Source organism: Cupressus sempervirens, chromosome 1, assembly GCF_028749045.1.
Source record: "Cupressus sempervirens isolate cs-2001-9-10 chromosome 1, ASM2874904v1, whole genome shotgun sequence".
In the NCBI taxonomy this organism is placed as follows: Eukaryota; Viridiplantae; Streptophyta; class Pinopsida; order Cupressales; family Cupressaceae; genus Cupressus; species Cupressus sempervirens.
Genome location: NC_143118.1, coordinates 606,904,838 through 606,930,227, shown reverse-complemented (window position 1 = coordinate 606,930,227; position 25,390 = coordinate 606,904,838). Strand labels below are relative to the sequence as shown.

At 47.8% G+C, this 25,390-nt stretch overlaps 1 non-coding gene and 2 pseudogenes across 1 annotated transcript; all 3 read right to left on the bottom strand.

Annotated features, from left to right (window-relative positions):
* Window positions 1-15,007: 15,007 nt before the first annotated feature.
* On the bottom strand, window positions 15,008-18,194 carry LOC149578957 (25S ribosomal RNA; annotated as a pseudogene).
* A 224-nt stretch (window positions 18,195-18,418) lies between these two features.
* Window positions 18,419-18,572, bottom strand: LOC149578956 (5.8S ribosomal RNA). The gene has a single exon (XR_016358123.1). It is a non-coding gene; the product is annotated as a 5.8S ribosomal RNA (ribosomal RNA).
* A 706-nt stretch (window positions 18,573-19,278) lies between these two features.
* LOC149578955 (18S ribosomal RNA) lies at window positions 19,279-20,917 on the bottom strand (annotated as a pseudogene).
* Between the last annotated feature and the right edge of the window lie 4,473 nt (window positions 20,918-25,390).

Below are 25,390 nucleotides of genomic sequence, written 5' to 3'. Positions count from 1 at the left end.
GGCCAATCTTACATGCAAACTCTACTACTGTGCAAACATAGGTTGCAATTATAGAGAAATTTCAAGGCCTTCACAATGGCCCGAGGCCAATGCTCTGACTACTAAGTCAATTTTCTCTTGCAATCGCCATGCTGCCGTTCACAGAGAGATCTCCCCATTCACTTGTGACGATGCACAATCCAAGTGCTAGACACGAGCTCGCCCTTGAAAGGCCATGTTCCAAGACATCCCAATGACACATTAGAATGACAATCACTGTCGAACCATTCCCAATGTTGTGCCAATCGAGTTGGCACAGAGGTGATCTTAAGGAGCTCCCGCGTAGCAATCGGGAAGTGCTTTCGTACCCTTCTCTCACAAAAACCAATGTTAGCTGAACAAATTTAGAATCCAAGGCTCGTATCCATCGATATCGTCGGCATTGGGTCTATATTCAAAGGCCATGGAGAGGTTTCGATAAGAGAAGCTCCCCTGCTCGCTTGCACAAACATCCCGAAATGCTTGATGCAAGCTCCCGCCCTTAGCATCGGTCTCCAAATCACCGCAATGACACATTGGAATGACAACCATTGTTGAACAACTCCCGAATTTGTGCCGATGGAGTGAGAAAGAAGAGCCAGATCAGGTCGACAAAAATGGCTAAGCCAGATCGGGTCGGCCAGCATGGCTCACCCAGATCGGGTCGGCCAGCATTGCTCGGCCACCATTTTTCGCTAAGAGCTTTCGCTATTAAAGCTCCCATGTAGCCACGATAAGTACACCATGAAAAATTGCTAGAGCGCTGACAACCCATAGCAAATTGCCATAATACCAAGCAACCCTAGAGTGCTAGACAAGGGCTCACATTTAGATCAAGTTTTAAAATCACCAAAAAGACACGCCATGGATTGGCAACCGTTGCCTCACCTTTTCCAAAATTGAGTCATCAGAAAACATGATCTAAAGGAGAGCCGAGGAAAAGCACTGAGATCACTTCATGCCCCTTTCATTGATTCAACATCACAATACACCATTTGAAAACCCAACAATCTGATCCGCCTAGACACCAATGTTGAATCAATGAAAGGGGCATGGGAGAGGCTCGCGGCAACAACCTCTCCTATATAAGCTATTAGTGCGAGGCTCGCTCTGCATTAGAAATCTATGATAGCACAAACAACTACCATAAAAATCCAATTCAATGAAAAATGTGACCAAACAGCCATCCACGACACCATTTTTGGAGCTCGGCCAGATTAGGTCGGCTAGCATGGCTCACCCAGATCGACTCGGCCAGCATGGCTCAGCCAGAACGACTCACTGAGATCAGGTCGGCCAGCATGGCTCGCCCAGATCGGCTCGGCCAGAATGGCTCACCCAGATCGGGTCACCCAACATGGCTTGCCCAGATCGGCTCGGCCAGAATGGTTTGCCCAGATCGACTCAGCCAGCATCGCTCAGCCAGAATGGCTTGCCCAGATTAGGTCAGCCAGCATGGCTCAGCCAGAATGGCTCGCCCAGATTGGGTCACCAGCATGGCTTGGCCAAAACGGCTTGCCCAGATCAGCTCAGCCAGCATCGCCCGCAAAGATCAACTCGGCCATGATGGCTCGCCCACCATTTTTCAAGCACACTACCTCCCCTATATAAGCTATTAATGCAAGGCTTACTCTACATCAAAAATGTACATTCAGTGCACAAGTACTTTAAAACCCAATTTAAGAAAAAATGTGACACAATAGCCATACATGACCCCATTTTTCATGAGGTTGTCAACGGAGACAAAGATTGGCATTGGTTAGGTGATTTAATTGCATCAGTCAGGGGGGTAAATTGATCAATTTTTGGAGACTGACTAGAATGGCTTGACGACCATTTTATATCAGAAGCTACCCGATTTGAGAATTATGACTCAAGTAGAATGGCTCGTGTACCCATTTTACGAACTTAAAGAGTCGACTTGGTGAGAGTACTCGGTGGGCTGACCTGGTCACGTGAATTGATGAATGAACTTAAAGAGTCAACTTGGTGGGTCGACTTGGTCGGGTGACTTGATGAATGAACTTAAAGAGTCGACTTGGTGGGTTGAACTAGTGGGATGACTTGGTGAGAGTACTTGGTGGGCATACCTGGTAGGGTGACTTGATGAACGAACTTAGAGAGTCAACTTTGCGAGAGTGCTTGGTGGGTTGAATTGGCAAGGTGACTTGATGAACAAACTTAAAGAGTCAACTTGGTGAGAGAACTTGGTGGGCCGAGCTGGCGGGGTGAATTAATGAACGAACCTAAAGAGTCAACTTTGTGAGAGTACTTGGTGGGCTGACCTGGCGGGGTGACTTGATGACCGAACTTAAAGGGTCGACTTGGTGAGAGTACTTGGTGGGCTGACCTGGCGGAGCGACTTGATGAACAAACTTAGAGAGTCAACTTTGTGAGAGTACTTGCTGGGGTGACTTGATGAACAAACCTAAAGAGTTGACCTAGTGACTTGATGAATGAACTTAAAGAGTCGACTTGGTGGGCCGACCTGGCAGGGTGACTTGATGAACAAACTTAAAGAGTCGACTTGGTGAGAGTACTTGGTGGGCCGACCTGGCAGGGTGACTTGATGAACAAACTTAAAGAGTCGACTTGGTGAGAGTACTCAGTGGGCTGACCTAGTCACGTGACTTGATGAACGAACTTAATGAGTCGACTTGGCAAGCTAACTTGGCTAGGTGACTTGATGAACGAACTTAAAGAGTCGACTTGGTGGGTAAAACTAGCGGGGTGACTTGGTGAGAGTACTTGGTGGGCTGACCCGATAGGGTGACTTGATGAACGAACTTAGAGAGTCAACTTTGTGAGAGTACTTGGTGGGTCAAACTGGCAGAGTGACTTGATGAACCAACTTAAAGAGTCGACTTGGTGAGAGAACTTGGTGGGCCGAGCTGGCAGGGTGAATTGATGAACAAACCTAAAGAGTCGACTTTGTGAGAGTACTTGGTGGGCTGACCTGGCGGGGTGACTTGATGATCGAACTTAAAGGGTCAACTTGGTGAGAGTACTTGGCAGGCTGACCTGGCAGAGCGAATTGATGAATGAACTTAAAGAGTCGACTTGGTTAGAGTACTTGGTGGGGTGACTTGATGAACAAAACTAAAGAGTTGACTTGGTGAGAGTACTCGGTGGGCCGACCTGGCGGGGTGACTTGGTGAGCAAACTTAAAGAGTCGACTTGGTGAGAGTACTCGATGGGGTGACCTGGCAGGGTGAATTGATGAACGAACTTAAAGAGTTGACCTTGTGGGCCGACTTGGAAAAGTGAATTCATGAATGAACTTAAAGAGTCTACTTGGTGGGCCGACCTGGCGGGGTGACTTGATGAACAAAATTGAAGGGTCGACTTGGTGAGAGTAATTTGTGGGCTGACCTGGCGGGGTGACTTGATGAATGAACTTAAAGAGTTGACTTGGTGGGGTGACTTGATGAACACACTTGAAGGGTTGACCTGGTGGGGTGACTCTATGAATGGACCTAAAGAGTTGACTTGGTGAGAGTACTTGGTGGGGTGACTTGATGAACAGACATAAAGAGTCGACTTGGTGAGAGTACTTGGTGGGGTGACTTGATGAGCGCACTTGAAGAATCGACTTGGTTAGAGTACTTGGTGGGGTGACTTGATGAACAAACTCAAAGATTCGACTTGCTAAGAGTACTTGGTGGCTCGACTTGATGAGCAGACTTAAAGAGTCCACTTGGTGAGAGTACTTGGTGGGGTGAACTGATGAACGGACTTAAAGAATCGACTTTGTGGGAGTACTTGGTTGGCCGAACTGGTGGGGTGACTTGATGAATGGACATAAAGAGTCAACTTGGTGAGAGTACTTGTACTTGTTCTGGTGACTTGGTGAGAGTACTTGGTGGGGTGAACTGATGAACGGACTTAAAGAGTCGACTTGGTGGGAGTACGTGGTGGGGTGACTTGATGAAGGGACATAAAGAGTCAACTTGGTGAGAGTACTTGTTCTGGTGACTTAATGAACAGACTTAAACAGTCGACTTGGTGGGGTGGCTTGATGAAAGGACTTAAAGAGTCGACTTGGTGAGAGTACTTGGTGGGGTGACTTGATGAACGCATTTGAAGAATCGACTTGGTTAGAGTACTTGGTGGGGTGACTTGATGAACGGACTCAATGAGTCGACTTGGTGAGAGTACTTGTTGGCTCTACTTGATGAGAAGACTTAAAGAGTCAACTTGGTGAGAGTACTTGGCAAGGTGAATTGATGAACAGACTTAAAGAGTTGACTTGCTGGGAGTACTTGGTGGGCCAACCTGGTGGGGTGACTTGATGAACGAACTTAAAGAGTCAACTTGGTTAGAGTACTTTTTTTGGTGACTTGATGAACAGACTTGAAGAGTCGAATTAGTGGGGTGACTTGATGAAAGGACTTAAAGAGTCAACTTGGTGAGAGTACTTGGTGCGGTGACTTGATGAACGGACTTAAATGGTCAACTTGGTAGGGTGACTTGATCAACGCACTTGAAGGGTCGAGTTGGTGGGGTGACTCTATGAACGGAACTAAAGAGTTGATCGGGTGAGAGTACTTGGTGGGGTGACTTGATGAACAGAGTTAAAGAGTCGACTTGGTGAGAGTACTTGGCCAGGTGACTTGATGAACGCACTTGAAGAATCGACTTGGTTAGAGTACTTGGTAGGGTGACTTGATGAACGAACTTAAAGAGTCGTCTTGGTGGGCCGACCTGGCGGGGTGACTTCATGAACGAACTTAGAGAGTCGACTTGGTGAGAGTACTTGGTGACTTGGTGGGCTGACCTGGCCGGTTGACTTGATGAACGAACTTAAAGAATCCACTTGGTGGGCCGACCTGGTAGGGTGACTTGATGAATGAACCTAAAGAGTCAATTTGGTGAGAGTACTTGGTGGGTAGACATAGCGGGGTGATTTGATGAAAGAACTTAAAGAGTCGACTTGGTGAGAGTACTTGGTGGGGTGACTTGATGAATGAACCTAAAGAGTAGACTTGGTGGGCCGACCTGGCAGGCTGACTTGATGAACAAACTTAAAGAGTCGACTTGGTGAGAGTACTTGGTGGGCTGACCTAGCAAGGTGACTTGATGAATTAACTTAAAGAGTCAACTTGGTGAGAGTACTCGGTGGGCTGACCTGGTCATGTGATCGACTTGGTGGGCCGACTTGGCAAGGTGACTCGATGAACGAACTTAGAGAGTCAACTTTGCGAGAGTACTTGGTGGGTCGAACTGGTAGGGTGACTTGATGAACAAACTTAAAGAGTCGACTTGGTGAGAGAACTTGGTGGGCCGACTTGGCGGCGTGAATTGATGAACGAACCTAAAGAGTCGACTTTGTGAGAGTACTTGGTGGGCCGACCTGGCTGGGTGACTTGATGATCGAACTTAAAGGGACGACTTGGTGAGAGTACTTGGTGGGCCGACCTGGTAGAGTGACTTGATGAATGAACTTAGAGAGTCAACATTGTGAGAGTACTTGGTGGGGTGACTTGATGAACAAACCTAAAGAATTGACTTGGTGAGAGTACTTGGTGGGCCGACCTGGCGGGGTGACTTGATGAGCAAACTTGAAGAGTCAACTTGGTGAGAGTACTTGGTGGGCTGATCTGTCGGGGTGACTTGATGAATGAACTTAAAGAGTCGACCTTGTGGGCCAACTTGGCAGAGTGACTTCATCAACGAACTTAAAGAGTCCACTTGGTGGGCTGACCTGGTGGGGTGACTTGATGAATGAACTTAAAGAGTCGACTTGGTGAGAGTAATTTGTGGGCTGACCTGGCAGGGTGACTTGATGAATTAACTTAAAGAGTCGACTTGGTGGGGTCACTTGATGAACGCACTTGAAGGGTCGACTTGGTGGGGTGACTCTATGAACGGACCTAAAGAGTTGTCTTGGTGAGAGCACTTGGTGGGGTGACTTGATGAACAGACTCAAAGAGTCGACTTGGTGAGAGTACTTGGTGCCTCGACTTGATGAGTGCACTTGAAGAATCGACTTGGTAAGAGTACCTGGTGGGGTGACTTGATGAATAGACTCAAAAAGTCGACTTGCTGAGAGTACTTGGCGGGGTGAACTGATGAACGGACTTAAAGAATCGACTTTGTGGGAGTACTTGGTTGGCCGAGCTGGTGGGGTGACTTGATGAACGAACATAAAGAGTGGACTTGGTGAGAGTACTTGTACTTGTTCTGGTGACATGATGAACGGACTTAAAGAGTTGACTTGGTGGGGTGACTTGATGAAAGGACTTAAAGACTTGACTTGGTGAGAGTACTTGGTCGGGTGACTTGATGAGCGCACTTGAAGAATTGACTTGGTTAGAGTACTTGGTGGGGCGACTTGATGAACGAACATAAAGAGTTGACTTGGTGGGCTGACCTAGCAGGGTGACTTGATGAATGAACTTAGAGAGTCGACTTGGTGAGAGTGCTTGGTGACTTGGTGGGCCGACCTGGCCGAGTGACTTGATGAATGAACTTAAAGAGTCCACTTGGCAGGTCGACCTGGCGGGGTGACTTGATGAATGAACCTAAAGAGTCGACTTGGTGAGAGTACTTGGTGGGCAGACATAGCGGGGTGATTTGATGAGTGAGCTTAAAGAGTCGACTTGGCGAGAGTACTTGGTGGGGTGACTTGATGAATGAACCTAAAGAGTCGACTTGGTGGGTCGACCTGGCAGGGTGACTTGATGAACGAACTTAAAGAGTCGACCTGGTGGGCCGACCTGGTAGGGTGACTTGATGAACAAACTTAAAAAGTTGACTTGGTGAGAGTACTTGGTGGGCCAACCTAGTGGGGTGACTTGATGAACAAACTTAAAGAGACAACTTGGTGAGAGTACTCGGTGGGCTGACCTAGTCACATGACTTGATGAACGAACTTAATGAGTCAACTTGGTGAGCCAATTTGGCCAGGTGACTTGATGAACGAACATAAAGAGTTGACTTGGTGGGTCAAACTAGCGGGGTGACTTGGTGAGAGTACTTGGTGGGCTGACCCGACAGGGTGACTTGATGAACTAACTTAGAGAGTCGACTTTGTGAGAGTACTTGGTGGGTTGAACTGGCAGGGTGAATTGATGAACCAACTTAAAGAGTTGACTTGGTGAGAGAACTTGGTGGGTCGAGCTGGCGGGGTGAATTGATGAACGAACCTAAAGAGTCAACTTTGTGAGAGTACTTGGCAGGCCAACCTGGCAGGGTGACTTGGTGAGCAAACTTAAAGAGTCGACCTGGTGAGAGTACTTGGTATGTTGACCTGGTGGGGTGACTTGATGAACAAACTTAAAGAGTCAACTTGGTGGGCCGACTTGGCAGAGTGACTTCATGAACGAACTTAAAGAGTCCACTTGGTGGGAGTAATCGGTGGGCAGACCTGCCGGGGTGACTTGGTGAGAAAACTTAAAGAGTCGACTTGGTGAGAGTACTTGGTGGGTTGACCTGGCAGGGTGACTTGATGAAAAAACTTAAAGAGTCAACTTGGTGGGCCGACTTGGCAGAGTGACTTCATGAATGAACTTAAAGAGTCCACTTGGTGGGCCGACCCTACGGGGTGACTTGATGAATGAATTTAAAGAGTTGACTTGGTGAGAGTAATTTGTGGACTGACCTGGCGGGGTGACTTGATGAATGAACTTAAAGAGTCGACTTGGTGGGGTGACTTGATGAATGTATTGGAAGGGTCAACTTGGTGGGGTGACTCTATGAACGGACCTAAAGAGTTGACTTGGTGAGAGTACTTGGTGGGGTGACTTGATGAACAAACTTAAAGAGTCGACTTGGTGAGAGTACTTGGCGGGGTGAACTGATGAACAGACTTAAAGAAATAACTTGGTGGGAGTACTTGGTTGGCCGAACTGGTGGGGTGACTTGATGAATGGACATAAAGAGTTGACTTGGTGAGAATACTTGTACTTTTTCTGGTGACTTGATGAATGGACTTAAAGAGTCGACTTGGTGGGGTCACTTGATGAAAGGACTTAAAGAGTTGACTTGGTGAGAGTACTTGGTGGGGTGACTTGATGAAAGAACTTAAAGGGTTGACTTGGCGGGGTGACTTGGTGAACGGACCTAAAGAGTTGACTCGGTGAGAGCACTTGGTGGGGTGACTTGATGAACAGACTCAAAGAGTCGACTTGGTGAGAGTACTTGGTGGCTCGACTTGATGTGCAGACTCAAAGAATCCACTTGGTGAGAGTACTTGGCGGGGTGAACTGATGAACGGACTTAAAGAGTTGACTTGGTGGGTCAACCTGGCGGGGTGACTTGATGAAGGGACATAAAGAGTCAACTTGGTGAGAGTACTTTTTCTCATGACTTGATGAACAAACTTAAACAGTCAACTTGGTGGGGTGACTTGATGAAAGGACTTAAAGAGTCGACTTGGTGAGAGTACTTGGTGGGGTGACTTGATGAACGCACTTGAAGAATTGACTTGGTTAGAGTACTTGGTGGGGTAACTTGATGAACGGACTCAAAGAGTCGACTTGGTGAGAGTACTTGGTGGCTCGACTTGATGAGCAGACTTAAAGAGTCAACTTGGTGAGAGTACTTGGTGGGGTGAACTGATGAACGGACTTAAAGAGTTGACTTGCTGGGAGTACTTGGTGGGCCGACCTGGTGGGGTGACTTGATGAATGAACTTAAAGAGTCAACTTGGTTAGAGTACTTGTTCTGGTGACTTGATGAATGGACTTGAAGAGTCGACATGGTGGAGTGACTTGATCAAAGGACTTAAAGAGTCAACTTGGTGAGAGTACTTGGTGGGGCAACTTGATGAATGGACTTAAAGGGTCGACTTGGCGGGGTGACTTGATCAACGCACTTGAAGGGTCGAGTTGGTGGGGTGACTTGATGAATGGACCTAAAGAGTTGACCTGGTGAGAGTACTTTGTGGGGTGACTTGATGAATAGAGTTAAAGAGTCGACTTGTAGAGAGTACTTGGTCAGGTGACTTGATGAACGCACTTGAAGAATCGACTTGGTTAGAGTACTTGGAGGGGTGACTTGATGAACGAACTTAAAGAGTCAACTTGGTGGGCCAACCTGGTGGGGTGACTTGATGAATGAACTTAGAGAGTCGACTTGGTGAGAGTACTTGGTGACTTGGTGGGCCGACCTAGCCGGGTGACTTGATGAACAAACTTAAAGAGTCCACTTGGTGGGCCGACCTGGCGGGGTGACTTGATGAATGAACCTAGAGAGTCGACTTGGTGAGAGTACTTGGTGGGCATACATAGCGGGGTGATTTGATGAACGAACTTAAAGAGTCAGCTTGGTGAGAGTACTCGGTGCGGTGACTTGATGAACAAACTTAAAGAGTCGACTTGGTGGGCCGACCTAGTAGGGTGACTTGTTGAACAAACCTAAAGAGTCAACTTGGTGAGAGTACTTGGTGGGCCGACCAGGCAAGGTGACTTGATGGACTAACTTAAAGAGTCAACTTGGTGAGAGTACTCAATGGGCTGACCTGGTCACATGACTTTATGAACGAACTTAAAGAGTCAACTTGGTGGGCTGACTTGGCCGGGTGACTTGATGAATGAACTTAAAGAGTCAACTTGATGGGCCGACTTGGCGGGGCGACTTGGTGAGAGTACTTGGTGGGCTGACCTGGCAGGGTGACTCGATGAACGAACTTAGAGAGTCAACTTTGTGAGAGTACTTGGTGGGTTGAACTGGCGGGGTGACTTGATGAACAAACTGAAAGAGTCAACTTTGTGAGAGTACTTGGTGGGCCGACCTAGCTGGGTGACTTGATGACCGAACTTAAAGGGTCAACTTAGTTAGAGTATTTGGTGGGCCGACCTGGCAGAGCAACTTGATGAACGAACTTAGAGAGTCAAAATTGTGAGAGGACTTGGTGGGGTGACTTGATAAATAAACCTAAAGAGTCGACCAGGTGAGAGTACTTGGTGGGCCGACCTAGTGAGAGTACTTGGTGGGCTGACCTGGAAGGGTGGCTTGATGAGCAAACTTGAAGAGTCGACTTGGTGAGAGTTCTTGGTGGGCTGACCTGGTGAGGTGACTTGATGAATGAACTTAAAGAGTCGCCCTTGTGGGCCAACTTGGCAGAGTCACTTCATGAACGAACTTAAAGAGTCCACTTGGTGGGCCAACCTGGCGGGGTGACTTGATGAACGAACTTAAAGAGTCGACTTGGTGAGAGTAATTTGTGGGCTAACCTGGCGGGGTGACTTGATGAATTAACTTAAAGAGTCAACTTGGTGGGGTGACTTGATGAACGCACTTTAAGGGTCGACTTGGTGGGGTGACTCTATGAACGGACCTATAGAGTTGACTTGGTGAGAGCACTTGGTGGGGTGACTTGATGAACAGACTCAAAGAGTCGACTTGGTGAGAGTACTTGGTGGCTCGACTTGATGAGCACACTTGAAGAATTGACTTGGTCAGAGTACTTGGTGGGGTGACTTGATGAACAGACTCAAAGAGTCAACATGCTGAGAGTACTTGGTGGCTCAACTTGATGAACGAACATAAAGAGTTGACTTGGTGGGGTGACTTGATGAACGGACATAAAGAGCTGACTTGGTGAGATTACTTGTACTTGTTCTGGTGACTTGATGAATGGACTTAAAGAGTCAACTTGGTGGGGTGACTTGATGAAAGGACTTAAAGAGTCAACTTGGTGAGAGTACTTGGTCAGGTGACTTGATGAACACGGTTGAAGAATCGACTTGGTTAGAGTACTTGGTGGGGCGACTTGATGAACGAACTTAAAGATTCAACTTGGTGGGCTGACCTGGCGGGGTGACTTGATAAACAAACTTAGAGAGTCGACTTGGTGAGAGTAGTTGGTGACTTGGTGGGTTGACCTGGCCGGGTGACTTGATGAACAAACTTAAAGAGTCGACTTGGTTAGAGTACTCGGTGGGTTGACCTGGTCACGTGACTTGATGAACAAACTTAAAGAGTCAACTTGGTGGGACGATTTGGTCGGGTGACTTGATGAACAAACTTAAAGAGTCGACTTTCTAGGTCAAACTAGCGGGGTGACTTGGTCAGAGTACTTGGTAGGCTGACCTGGCAGGGTGACTTGACGAAGGAACTTAGAGAGTCGACTTTGTGAGAGTACTTGGCGGGTCGAACTGGTGGGGTGACTTGATGAACGAACTTAAAGACCCAACCTGGTGAGAGAACTTGGTGGGCTGACCTGGCGGGGTGAATTGATCAATGAACCTAAAGAGTCAACTTTGTGAGAGTACTTGGTGGGCCGACCTGGCGGGGTGACTTGATGACCGAACTTAAAGGGTCGACTTGGTGAGAGTACTTTGTGGGCCGACCTGGCGGAGCGACTTGATGAACGATCTTAAAGAGTTGACTTGGTGAGAGTACTTGGTGGGGTGACTTTATGAACAAACCTAAAGAGTCGACTTGGTGAGAGTACTCGGTGGGCCGACCTGGCAGGGTGACTTGGTGAGCAAACTTAAAGAGTCGACTTGGTGAGAGTAGTTGGTAGGCTGACCTGGCGGGGTGACTTGATGAATGAACTTAAATAGTTGACTTGGTGTGCTGACTTGTCAGAGTGACTTCATGAACGAACTTAAAGAGTCCACTTGGTGGGCTGACCTAGCGGGGTGACTTGATGAACGAACTTAAAGAGTCAACTTGGTGAGAGTAATTTGTGGGCTGACCTGGTGGGGTGACTTGATGAATGAACTTAAAGAGTCAACTTGGTGGGGTGACTTGATGAATGCACTTGAAGGGTCGACTTGGTGGGTAGACTCTATGAACAGACCTAAAGAGTTGACTTGGTGAGAGTACTTGGTGGGGTGACTTGATGAAAGGACTTAAAGAGTCGACTTGGTGAGAGTACTTGGTGGGGCGACTTGATGAACGCACTTGAAGAATAGACTTTGTTAGAGTACTTGGTGGGGCAACTTGATGAACGGACTCAAAGAGTCAACTTGGTGAGAGTACTTGGTGGCTCGACTTGATGAGTAGTCTTAAAGAGTCAACTTGGTGAGAGTGGGCCTAACGGGGCGAGGTGGTGAGTGGGCCTAACGGGGCGAGTTGGTGGGGCGACTTGGTGAATGGAATTATAGAGCCAACATGGTGAGGTGACTTGGCGAGTTGGTTCATTGAGATGACATGGTGAGCTAACTTGGCAAGAGAACTTAAAGAGTCAACTTGGCAATGTACTCGAGTCGACTTGGTGAGGCGACCTGGTGAGCGAGCTCAAAGAGTCAACATGGTGAGGCGACTCATGGTGAGGAGCTATCCTTGAGGCGACTTGGTGGGCCTACTTGATTAGTCGACTTGGTGAGCTGACCTGACGAGCTGACACGGTCAGCGGGCTTAAAGAGGCAACGACTTAGTGGGGTAACTTGGCAAGCCAACTTATCGAGGCAAGTTGGTGAGAAAACTTGGTGAGCTGACTTGGTGGGCGCACTTAAAGAGTCAATTTTGTGAGGTGACTCGATGAGTTAGCTCGCTGATGCGACTTGGGCGGGCTGACCTGGCGAGCGAACTTAAAGAGGCAACTTGGGCGGGCTGACCTGGTGAGCAAACTTAAAGAGTTGACTTGGCAATGTACTTGAACAACTAACTTGGTGAGCTGACATGGTGAGTGGGCTTAGAGAAGCAACTCGATGGGGCAACTTGGCGAGCACACTTGCTGGGGCAAGGTGGTAAAATGACTAGGTGATTCGACTTGGTGAGCTGACTTAGGGAGCTGACTTATTGAGCGAACTTAAGGGGTCGACTTGGTGAGGCAACCTAAATAGTTGACTCGGTGAGCTGACTTGGGGAGCCGACATGGTGAGTGGTCTTAAAGAAGAGGCAACCTGGTGGGGCAACCTAGTGAGGTGAGACGGTAAGTCATCTTGGTGAGCCGGCTTGACGAGCTATGAGTGGACTTAAAGAGTCAATTCTTGATTTGGCAAAGACCACATGGTCAAATGACTTGGTGAGCCGACCTGGCTAGCAAAATTGGCAAGCAAACTTATAGAATTGACTTGCTGTCCCCAGCCAGGATCGCACGCCTAGGTTGACCCAACTTGGGTCACTCGACTCCGTTGCCCCAGCCTTGGGAGACTCGACTGGGTCACCAGAGTGGGTCGACGAGGGGGAAAAAAAAAATCATGGGAGGCCCTATACAACGAAAAGTGCTAAATTTTGGGCATTACAAAAAAAAAAAAAAACAAGTTACCTGCTTTTGGATCACGCACAAGTTTCAGTTCACGTATTGCCGAGCCGACTCAAGGCGTTATGCCTAGCTAGCCAGATTCGAGGTAAGGTAGCCAATTTGAGAATTTTCTTTATAAAAAGAGATCGTGATAGGCCCCATAAGGCAAAAAAGAATGAAATTTTGGGAGTTCAAAAAAAATGTTATCCAGTTTTGGATCGCGCACAGGGCTCGGGTCACGTAGCATCGAGGTGCCCTGGGTGACATGATTCAAGCGAAAAGTCGACGGTGGCATGAGTCGTGCAAAAACATTGGAGGCCATTAAGGCTCGAGGCACTTCGAGTTGAGGTTGTCAAGGCAGGTCGAGTTGAAAACTTTGGGCATTAACCAAAAAGAAAATGTTAACCACTTTTGGATCATGTACACAGCTCAGGGCACTTAGAATCAAGTCGAGCACGATGACATGAGTCATGTGAAAAATTTGGAGATGACTCGAGTCATGACATCCGACTCTATTCGAGTTTAAAACTTTGGGACTTGACAAAAAAAGAAAAAAGAAAAAAGTTACCCAGTTTTGGATCATGTAAGTGACTCAAGCCACTCAGAATCAAGGCAAGTGTGGTTACATGAGTCAAGCAAAAAAAAAAAATGGAGGCGGTTAAGGCTCGAGGCAATTCGAGTCAGGGTAGCCGACACAATTTGGGTTGAAAACTTTGGGCGTTAACCCAAAAAAAGAGTTGACCGCCTTTGGATCACGGACATGACTTGACGCACTTAGAATCATGTCAAGCACGGTGACATGAGTCATGCAAAAAAATTGGAGGCAGTTAAGGCTCGACGCGATTCAAGTCGAGGTTCGGGTAGTTGGGGTGATTCGTGTTGGGGTTGCCAACATGGTTCGAGTTGAAAACTTTGGGCATTAACCCAAAAAAAAAAGTTGACCTCTTTTGGACCATGTACATGACTCGAGGCACTTAGAATCAAGTCGAGCACAATGACATGGGTTGTGCAAAAAATTTGGAGGCGATTCGAGTCGGGGTAGCCAACTCGATTTGAGTTCAAAACTTTGGGTGTTAACCAAAAAAGTAAGTTGACCAATTTTGGATCACCCGGGTACCCACCTGGAATTTGCAGTCGGAAGATTTTTCTACCCTCACAAAAATTTACAAACCAAACCCGATCGAAATTTGGACTTGGAAGATTTTTTCGCCCTCGCGGAATTTACAAACCCCACCCGCTCAGAATTTGGCACTTGGAAATTATGAAACCCCGCCCACCCGATATTTGGACTTGGAAGATTTTTCTGCCATCACAGAAATTTCAAACCTGACCCACATGGAAATTGCACTTGGATGACCTTTTCACACTCGTAGAAATCACAAAACCCCACCCGTGGGGAATTTGGCACTTGGGAGATTTTTCCACCCTTCCGAAAATTGCAAACCCCACCAGCTCAGAATTCGGGACTCGGGAGATTTTTTTCCCCCTCGTGGAGATTTTACAAAACCCCACTCGCCCGAAATTTGGCACTCGGGAGATTTTTCTGCCCTGGCAGAAATTTCTACAAAACCCCTCCCTCCCGCCCGGAATTTGGCACTCGAGAGATTTTTTCGCGCTGGCAAAAATTGCAAACCCCACCCGCCAGGAATTTGGCACCTGTGAGATTTTTACACCCTCGTGAAACTTGCAAACCCCACTCGTCGGGAATTTGGCACCTGAGAGATTGTTACGAGCTCGCAAGAAAAAACCTTGCAAACCCCACCCCCACCCAGAATTTGGTACTTGGGAGATTTTCTCGCCCTCGCGCAAATTACAAACCCCACCTGCCTCAGAGTCAAAAAAGGTTTTATGAATCGAGGCGACAGAGGGCTGAATCTTAGTGGATCGTGGTAGCAAGGCCACTCTGCCACTTACAATACCCCGTCGCTTATTTAAGGCATCTGCAAAAGATTCTTCTCGTTGACTGCTTGAAATTAATATCCAAGGTTGCTCCAACGGGCTAGTGCACCGATCAGAGATGGCCAATGACACGGGCCCCTGGGAGTGCAAGAGCACCCCTACTATGGGTCGCGATGCAGCCAGAGAGAGATATGCACCACATCTAGTGTAGATTACTATCGCGACGCGGATCATCAGTAGGGTAAAACTAACCTATCTCACGACGGTCTAAACCTAGCTCATGTTCCCTATTGGTGGGTGAACAATCCAACACTTGGTGAATTTTGCTTCACAATGATAGGAAGAGCAAACATCGAAGGATCAAAAAGCAACGTCATTATGAATGCTTGGCTACCACAAGCCAGTTATCCCTGTGTTAACTTTTCTGACACCTCTAGCTTCAAATTTTGAAAGTCTAAAGGATCGATAGGCCATGCTTTGACGGTTTGTATTCGTATTGAAAATCAAAATCAAATGAGCTTTTACCCTTTTGTTCCACACGAGATTTTTGTTCTCGTTGAGCTCATCTTAGGACACCTGCGTTATCTTTTAATAGATGTGCCGCCCCAGCCAAACTCCCCACCTGACAATGTCTTCTGCTCGGATCGGCATGCCTAGATGCACCTTAAGGCCAAAAATAGGGGCATTGCCCCATCTCTGCCTCACGGAATAAGTAAAATAATGTTAAAAGTATTGGTATTTCACTTGAGACCAAAAGCTCCCACTTATTCTACACCTCTCAAGTCATTTCACAAAGTCGGACTAGAGTCAAGCTCATCAGGGTCTTCTTTCCCTGCTAATTCTGCCAAGCCCGTTCCCTTGGCTATGGTTTCGCTAGATAGTAGATAGGGACAGTGGGAATCTCATTAATCCATTCATGCATGTCACTAGTTAGATGATGAGGCATTTGGCTACCTTAAGAGAGTCATAGTTACTCCCACCATTTACCCGCGCTTGGTTTAATTACTTCACTTTGACATTCAGAGCACTGGGCAAAAAGCACATTGCATCAGCATCCGCAAGGACCATCGCAATGCTTTGTTTTAATTAAACAGTGGGATTCCCCTTGTCCGTACCAGTTCTGAGTCGACTGTTCACCGCCTAGGGAAAGCCCTCCGAAGGGGGCGTCCTGCATCTGTCGCCTGATCGGCATGCGACGGCCCACCCTCGCCACGGGAGCAGTTCAGGCAGGCCACCAACAGCCCACGAGTTTGGGGTGCAGACCCCTAGGCCCAGCCCTCAGAGCCAATCCTTTTCCCAAAGTTACGGATCCATTTTGCCGACTTCCCTTACCTACATTGTTCTATTGACCAGAGGTTGTTCACCTTGGAGACCTGATGTGGTTATGAGTATGATTGGGCATGAACGATACTCGGTCCTCTAGATTTTCAAGGGTCGCCAAAGGCGCACCGAACACCACGAGACGTGCGATGATCTTCCAGCCGCTGGACCCTATCTCCGGTTGAACCAATTTCAGGGTGGGCAGGCTGTTAAAAAGAAAAGGTAACTTGTCTCGAGGCCCCCGTCGACGTCTCCAGATTTCCTAACATTGCCATCCGCTACCACGTCCAAGTGTTGTTCACATGGAACCTTTCCCCACTTCAGTCTTCAAAAGTTCTCATTTGAATATTTGCTACTACCACCAAGATCTGCACCGGGGGCCGGTCCACCCAGGCTCATGCCCAAGGTTTTGCAACAACCCCCGCGTCCTCCTACTCATCGAAGCCTGGCACTTGCCTTGACGACCGAGTATAGGTTGCATGCTTCAACGCCATCCATTTTTGAGGCTAATTGATTCGGCAGGTGAGTTGTTACACACTCCTTAACAGATTTTGACTTCCATGACCACCGTCCTATTGTCTTAATCAACCAACACCCTTTGTGGGATCTGGGTTAGCGCGCAATTTGGCACCATAACTTGGCTTTCAGTTCATCCTACATCGTCAGTTCTACTTACCAAAAATGGCCCACTTGGAGCTCACGATTCTGTGGCACAGCTCAATAGAGCAGCTACGCTAACTTACCTATTTAAAGTTTGAGAATAGGTTGAGGGCGTTATGCCCCCGATGCCTCTAATCATTTGCTTTACTCGACAAAACTCGCACATGAGCTCCAACTATCCTAAGGGAAACTTCGGAGGAAACCAACTACTAGATGGTTTGATTAGTCTTTTGCCCCTATACCCAAGTCAGATGAATGATTTGCATGTCAGTATCATTGCGGGCCTCCACCAGAGTTTCCTCTGTCTTTGCCCTGCTCAGGCATAGTTCACCATCTTTCGAGTACCAACAGGTGTGCTCACACTCAAACCCTTCACAGAAGATCAGGGTCAGTCAGCAGTGCACCCCCTGAGAGGGGATCTCGCCAGTCAGCTTCCTTGAGCCTTGCAAGTTTTCCCAACCCACCAACTCACACACATGTTAGACTCCTTGGTCTGTGTTTCAAGACGAGTCAGATGGAAAGCCCGTTGGCCAGCGCCACAAGCACACAGGTGCCCGAGAGCCCACCGTAAAGGTGTGCACTTCACTCCTTGACTACCGCAATGGAAGTATTTGTGTGACCAGAAGGTCGCGCTTGTGCCGCCGCGATAGCCCGTGCTGGCACGTCCCCCGAACCGAGCGGTAGACCGGCTCACACCATTCTGCATCTGACCAGGGCACATTGCCAGCCTCCATCCACTTCCCTCTTGGCAATTTCAAGGACTCTTTAACTCTCTTTTCAAAGTCCTTTTCATCTTTCCCTTGCGGTACTTGTTTTCTATCGGTCTCTCACCCGTATTTAGCCTTGGACAAAATTTACCACCCAATTAGGGCTACATTCCCAAACAGCCCAACTCGTCGACAGCGCCTCATGGTGCGACAGGGTCCGGGCTCGACGGGGCTCTCAACCTCTCCGGTGCCCCCTTCTAGGGGACTTGGGCTTGGTTTGTCACTGAGGACGCTTCTACAGACTACAATTCAACAGGCGCGGTCATCGATTTTCATGCTGGGCTCTTCTCGGTTCGCTCGCCGTTACTAGGGGAATCCTGGTAAGTTTCTTTTCCTCTGCTTATTGATATGCTTAAACTTAGTGGGTACTCACACCTGACTTGGGGATGTGGTAGAGATGCAGCAATGCCCACACTGTGGCTGGCCGCTGAGCCCAAAATAAAGTTCCTCGTGAGGAATCATTCGATCAGTGCAAACCAACGCTGGCCTTTACGAGCCACTGCTCGTCATGACAGATCGACAGACCTTGTGCTCATTTCAGCCAACTGCATGCCACTCGCGGATGTGAATGGCCATCTCTGCTCCTTGCTAGGGAGGGAAAAATTTTGTAGTGCGACGCCCAAGAAGACGTGCCCTTGGCCGAGGCCTCGGGCGCAACTTGCTTTCAAGGACTTGATGATTCACGAGATTCTACAATTCACACTAAGTATCGCATTTCGCTACATTCTTCATCGTGGTGAGAGCCGAGATATCCATTGTCAAGAGTCATGATTTTGTTTTGTTTTTGTCTTTCAGTGACCCAAGCGCGCAAGGCACTAGCTCGTGCTTCATTCTTTGGATTTCTAAGGTGCGCAATGCACCCATGTGTTGGGTGTTGACACATTCCAAACCCCGAGCACCCAATGGGTGCGATGAGGAATGTTGTGGTGTTTCCCTGCCCCATCACCTCGCAAAGGTGGGAGGCGATGCATGGGAGAGCCATGTCAGCAGACGAGGCCCCTACCCCGCAAATCATGCGAGTGCACCCATCCTAAACACAAAATGCTCCAAGCGATGATTCAAAACACTTGGGCAAGGCAACGGGGGGTTGCAGCAGTCCCGACTTGCTACTACTGCAACAACGGATCCCTGGCACAGCGCTGCGCACGCAATCGAACCATGAAATCTCAACGGGGGACGAGGCCCGAACCCCCTTTGAACTGCAACTGAGTAGAGACCTCTCGCTCTGACGTGGACGTCATTCAAAGGAACTGATCCTAATCCAAATTGCATCTGAGTCTCTTCTTCACCCCGCGGGGAATCCACGCTTTTGATCACGAGCATTCGATGTGACCCTCGACCTCGATGGCATTAGACCCATAGCTTGGCCATCCAGCACATCGCTGCAGGGCCGAGTGTCCGCATGTCACTGAGATTTCGAGGGTGAGGAGGAGGCTAGTTCCATCCCCTACACGATTCAGGGTCTCAAACTGACAATGATCTTACCACAAGTTCACCTACAGTAACCTTGTTACGACTTCTCCTTCCTCTAAATGATAAGGTTTAGTGAACTTCTAGCGACATCGCCGACAGGAATTGCCATCATTGCCACGATCCAAACACTTCACCAGATCATTCAATCGGTAGGAGCAACAGGTGGTGTGTACAAAGGGTAGGGACGTAGTCAATGCGAGCTGATGACTCGCGCTTACTAGGAATTCCGCGTTGAAGATCAATAATTGCAATGGTCTATCCCCATCACAATGCAATTTGGCAAGATTTCCCAAACCTTTTGGGCTAGGGAGAGAAACTTGTTGGTTGCATCAGTGTAGTGCGCGTGTGGCCCAGAACATCTAAGGGCATCACATACTTTTTATTGCCTCAAATTTCAATTTGTCAATCCTTACTATGTATGGACCTGGTATGTTTCCCCATGTTGAGTCAAATTAAGCCGCAGGCTCCACTCCTAGTGGTGCCCTTGCATCAATTCCTTTAAGTTTCAGCCTTGCGACCATACTCCCCCCGGAACCAAAACACTCTGATTTCTCAGAAGGTGCTGGCGGAGTCCTTAGAGCAACATCCGCCGATCCCTAGTCGACATCATTTATGGTTGAGTCTAGGATGGTATCTGATCATCTTCGAGTCCCCAACTTTCATTCTTGATTAATGAAAACATCCTTGGCAAATGCTTTTGCAGTGGTTCGTCTTCCATAAATCCAAGAATTTCACCTCTGACAATGAAATACGAATGCCTCGACAGTCCCTATTAATCATTACTCTGGTCCTAAAGGCCAATGGAATAGGACCAGAGTCCTATCATGTTATTCCATGCTAATGTATTTAGAGTGTAGGCTTGCTTTGAGCACTCTAATTTTTTCAAAGTAACGGCACCAGAACCGCAACCCAGCCAATTAAGGCTAGGAACATGCCTCCGACAGAAGGGATGTGAGGGCCAGTGCACACCCAGAAGGCGGACCAACCGTGACGACCCAAGGTCCAACTACGAGCTTTTTAACTCCAAAAACTTAAATATACGCTATTGGAGTTGGAATTACCACAGCTGCTGGCACCAGACTTGCCCTCCAATGGATCCTCATTAAGGGATTTAGATTGTACTCATTCAAATTACCAGACTCAATGAGCCTAGTATTGTTATTTATTGTCACTACCTCCCCGTGTCAGGATTGGGTAATTTGCACGCCTACTGTGTTCCTTGGATGTGGTAGCCATTTCTTAGCCTACCTCTCCGGAATCAAACCCTAATTCTCCATCACCCGTCACCACCATGGTAAGCCTCTATCCTACCATCGAAAGTTGATAGGGCAGAAATTTGAATGAAGCGTCGCCAGCACAATGGCCGTGTGATCCGTCGAGTTATCATGAATCACCGGAATAGTGGGCGAGCTCACGTCGGCCTTTATCTAATAAATGCATCCCTTCTGAGAGTTGAGATTTGGTGCACGTATTAGCTCTAGAATTACTACGATTATCCGAGTAGCAAAGTACCATCAAAGAAACTATAACTGATTTAATGAGCCATTCGCAGTTTCACAGTCTGAAATAGTTCATACTTAGACATGCATGGCTTAATCTTTGAGACAAGCATATGGCTACTAGCAGGATCAACCAAGTAGCTTCTAACAACGAGGGGACCCCCAAGACCTGCTATAGCCAAGGGATGCCCACCGCAATGGGAAACCAAAATTTGTATTCGCTCCGTCATGCATCCAAACATAATCTGCCGCACAAGCAACAAGAATGACGTTCACAGCACATGCAGGACTCGCAATGCTCAAAGATTTCACACAAGAGGAAAGTGTCCCATTGTCAACTGGAGAGGGCCAAACAGGGAGCCTCGGTTCACAGGCACCTAGAAAGAACATCCTGTACGGAACCCTTTACCCTCAAACTCACTGTCACCACTACTCAAAAAGAAGCCTCGAGTCTATACGAGATGCACTGTGCACGTAGCCACCTCAATTGTAAGGCCACTCAGAGACATCCATTTCCTAGGCATATGCCTCCTACACGCCTGTTGAGGTGCACCCATAGAGAAAAAATCCTTCTCGATCGCAACAAACATTTTCCCATGATGAAGAGTTGGTTGCCGAAGTGCCAACGGAGACCACCGTGCTGAAGGGTGAAGGGTCGTGCGAGTTGAAAACATGGCTGGTTATGCGATTGGCGGGGGCATCACTGTGCATGCGACCACCTCATTTATAAGGCCGCTCAAGGGCATCATGTATAACACCCCCTCTGCACATTTATAGGTGATGAGAGCCCGCCCGCATACACGGACATGTCTATAACCTCTGGCAAATATCTCCTTTCCCAGCACAGCCTTGCTAACCATTTCCCGTGACACGTAATCTGCTAGCGCAGGTACAAAAAAGTTCCTACGGGTGAACACTCACACTAGCATTGTCAGAAAAGCTTCAATCTCATGCACATGCACATAACAAAGAACTGCACTGCGAGGGAACCACCCACGAGCACCCACATCTCGACAAAAGCCATTCGTGCGATTTCTTCCCCTAGACAGACACGTTGGGCCTGCACTTGTCGGAGCATTGCAAAGATGAGCACTCTGGTTTGTAGGAGCCTAAGAAGAACATCTCATACAAAACTTGTTCCCCCAAAATGCTCGAATCAAAAATGCTCGCAGTAGAGTCATAATGCAAAGATGTACACCGTGCACGCGACCAAGTAAGGACACTCAGAGACATCCATTTCCCAGGCATATGCCCCCTACACGCTTTTTGCTGCACCCCGTACAAATGGCCATACTTCGACAAGCCCTCCCAGAATTTTGCATTTGAAGAGAGATGAAATGCCTTGGGATTTTTGTCCACACAATGCAAACACCGAATGCTCTCTTTAGGGGGGAGCTGAAGAAGAGTATCTCCCGCAGAACCCATGAGCCACAGCCATTCGGATCACACAGGGTAGGACAGGGCATGCAGAGTTTCTGCATCCAAATAAAAATTATCGGTAATACTCTATGCTTCTACTAGCCCGGACCACAAAGGCTATCATGACAGTGCCATGCACTTCTGTAGGATGAGACAGTGAAGAGGCGAGCACACACCGAGAATGCACTAGGGAATAAATTATGCGGCAACCAAAGCTTTTGCCAGCCCCCCTCTCAATCCCAAGGCTCTACCAATTGGCAAAAAATTAGGGTGGAGAGTCGACCCTCGATGAAATTAGGGACATCAAGCAATGCACCCGTGTAACCATCTCTTTCCTTCTTACTGTCCGGGCAGGATAAAAATACAGTGATAGAACATGCCAATGAGACGGAGCCCTTGGCTAAAAGATACAACTCCATACACACTCAGCAACAAGCGCATCTTAGAATCAAACACCAAATGTACAGTATGTTGCAAGTCGTGCAGACACCTACATATAGGGTATATCCAAAAAAACAAAGCGACAAGTACTTCCCAACAGCTCTGCCATTGCGATTACCGAATGGGATATACTCACTGCCACAGATTAATGACCATCATTACCGTCTCGGAATAGATACAAGCACATTGAGCTTCATCTGATCAACTAGATGAATTTCACCTTGAAGGGGCCCAATCCAAAAGTTTCAGAGGTCATCTCGTCAAACTCTCAAGAACAAGGCCCATCTTACATGCAAACTCTGCTACTGCGCAAACATAGGTTGCAATTAAAGAGAAATTACAAGGCCGTCACAATGGCCCGAGGCCAATGCTCTGACTAAGTCAATTTTCTCTTGCAATCACCATGCCACCGTTTATAGAGAGATCTCCCCATTCACTTGTGATGTGACGCACAATCCAAGTGCTAGACGCGAGCTCGCCCTTGAAAGGCTACTTTCCAAGGCATCCCCCGATGACACATTGGAATGACAACCACTGTCGAACCATTCCATATGTTGTGCTGATTGAGTTGGCACAGAGTCGATCTTGGGGAGCTCTCACATAGCAATCAGGATGTGCTTTTGTACCCATCGCTCACAAATACCAATGTTATATGTGAAAAAATTTGGAATCCAAGCACTCGCATCCATCGATATTGTCGGCACTGGGTCTATATACAAAGGCCACAGAGAGGTTCCGATAAGAGAAGCCCCCCCTTCTCGCTCACACAAACATCCAAAATTCTAGACACAAGCTGCCACCCTTAGCATCGCTCTCCAGATCACCGCAATAACACATTGGAATGACAATCGCTGTCGGACAACTCTCGAAATCGTAGAACGGACGTGGTGTAGAATGGCAACCGCTGCCAAGTCTCTTCCATAATTGCATCGGTCGAGTGATCCAAGAAGGTGATCTAAGTGAGTGTCCAAGCATAGGCATTTGTTGGGGGATTCACCCCGATGGCATAAATTTATGTAACACCCAAGCAACACCGAACGAAGGTGCTAGACGAGGGCTCCCATTTTAGATCAAGTTTTATAATCACCAAGTAGACGCGGTGAGCGCTGGCAACCGCTGCCAAACCTTTCATCGAAATTCTGCCAGCTGAGTGACAAGAAAATGTGATCTAAAGGAGAGTCCAAGAATAGCACCCTCGAGGGTGGGCTTCATGCCCCTCTAATTGATTCAATGTCAGCATTCACCGTTTCAAAATTTGACATATCCATCCGCCTTGACAGCGGCATTGAATCAATGATGGGGGCACGGGAGAGGCTCGCGACAACCACCTCTCACATTGTAGCCATGATAGGCACACAAAAAATTTTGCTAGAGTGCCTAAGCACCCACCTCATGGCTAGAGACAAGGGCTCGCCATTAGATCAACTTCGAAATTGCAGAATAGATGCAGTGTAGAATGGCAACCGCTGCCAAGTCTCTTCCATAATTGCGTCGATCGAGTGATCGTAGAAGGTGATCTAAGAGAGGGTCCAAGCATAGGCATTCATTAGGGGATTTGTGCCGATGGCATAAATTTATTCAATACATGAGCGACACCAGATGGAGGTGCTAGACGAGGGCTCCCATTTTAGATCAAGTTTTAAAATCACCAAGTAGATGCGGTGAGGGCTGGCAACCGCTGCCAAACCTTTTTCCAAAATTGCGCCAGCTAAGTGACAAGAAAACATGATGTAAAGGAGAGTCCAAGAATAGCACCCTTGAGGGTGGGCTTCGTGCCCCTCTAATCGATTCAACGTCGGCGTCCACCATTTCAAAATCTGACATATCCATCTGCCCTGACACCAGCATTGAATCAATGAGGGGGGCACAGGAGAGGCTCGCCCAAACCACCTCTCCTATTGTAGCCGCGATAGGAATGCAAAATTTTTTTCTAGAGTGCCAAGCACCCACTTCATGGCTATAGACAAGGGTTCACCATTAGATCAACTTCAAAATCGCAGAACAGACGCAGTGTAGAATGGCAATTGTTGCCAAGTCTCTTCCATAATTGCATGGATCGAGTGATCGAAGAAGGTGATCTAAGAGAGGGTCCAAGAATAGGAATTCATTGGGGGATCCACACTAATGGCATAAATTTATGCAATACCCGAACAACACCGGACAGAGGTGTCAGACGAGGGCTCCCATTTTAGATCAAGTTTTAAAATCACCAAGTAGACGCGGTGAGGGCTGGCAACCACTGCCAAACCTTTTTTCAAAATTGTGCCAGCTGAGTGACAAGAAAACATGATCTAAAGGAGAGTCCAAGAATAACGCCCTCAAGGGTGGGCTTCATGGCCCTCTAATCGATTCAACATCGGCGTCCACTATTTCAAAATTTGACATATCCATCCGCCCTGACAGCGGCGTTGAATCAATGAGGGAGGCATGAGAGAGGCTCGCAGAAACCACCTCTCCTGTTGTAGCCACAATACACATGCAAAAAATTTTGATAGAGCACCAAGCACCTACCTCATGGCTGTAGACAAGCGCTCGACAATTAGATCAACTTTGAAATTGCAGAACAGATGCGGTGTAGAATGGCAACCGCTGCCAAGTCACTTTCATAATTGCGTCGGTCGAGCGATCGAAGAAGGTGATCTAAGAGAGGGTCCAAGCATAGGAATTTGTTGGGGGATTTGCACCGATGGCATAAATTTATGCAATACCCAAGCAACACTAGACAGAGGTGCTAGACGAGGGCTCCCATTTTA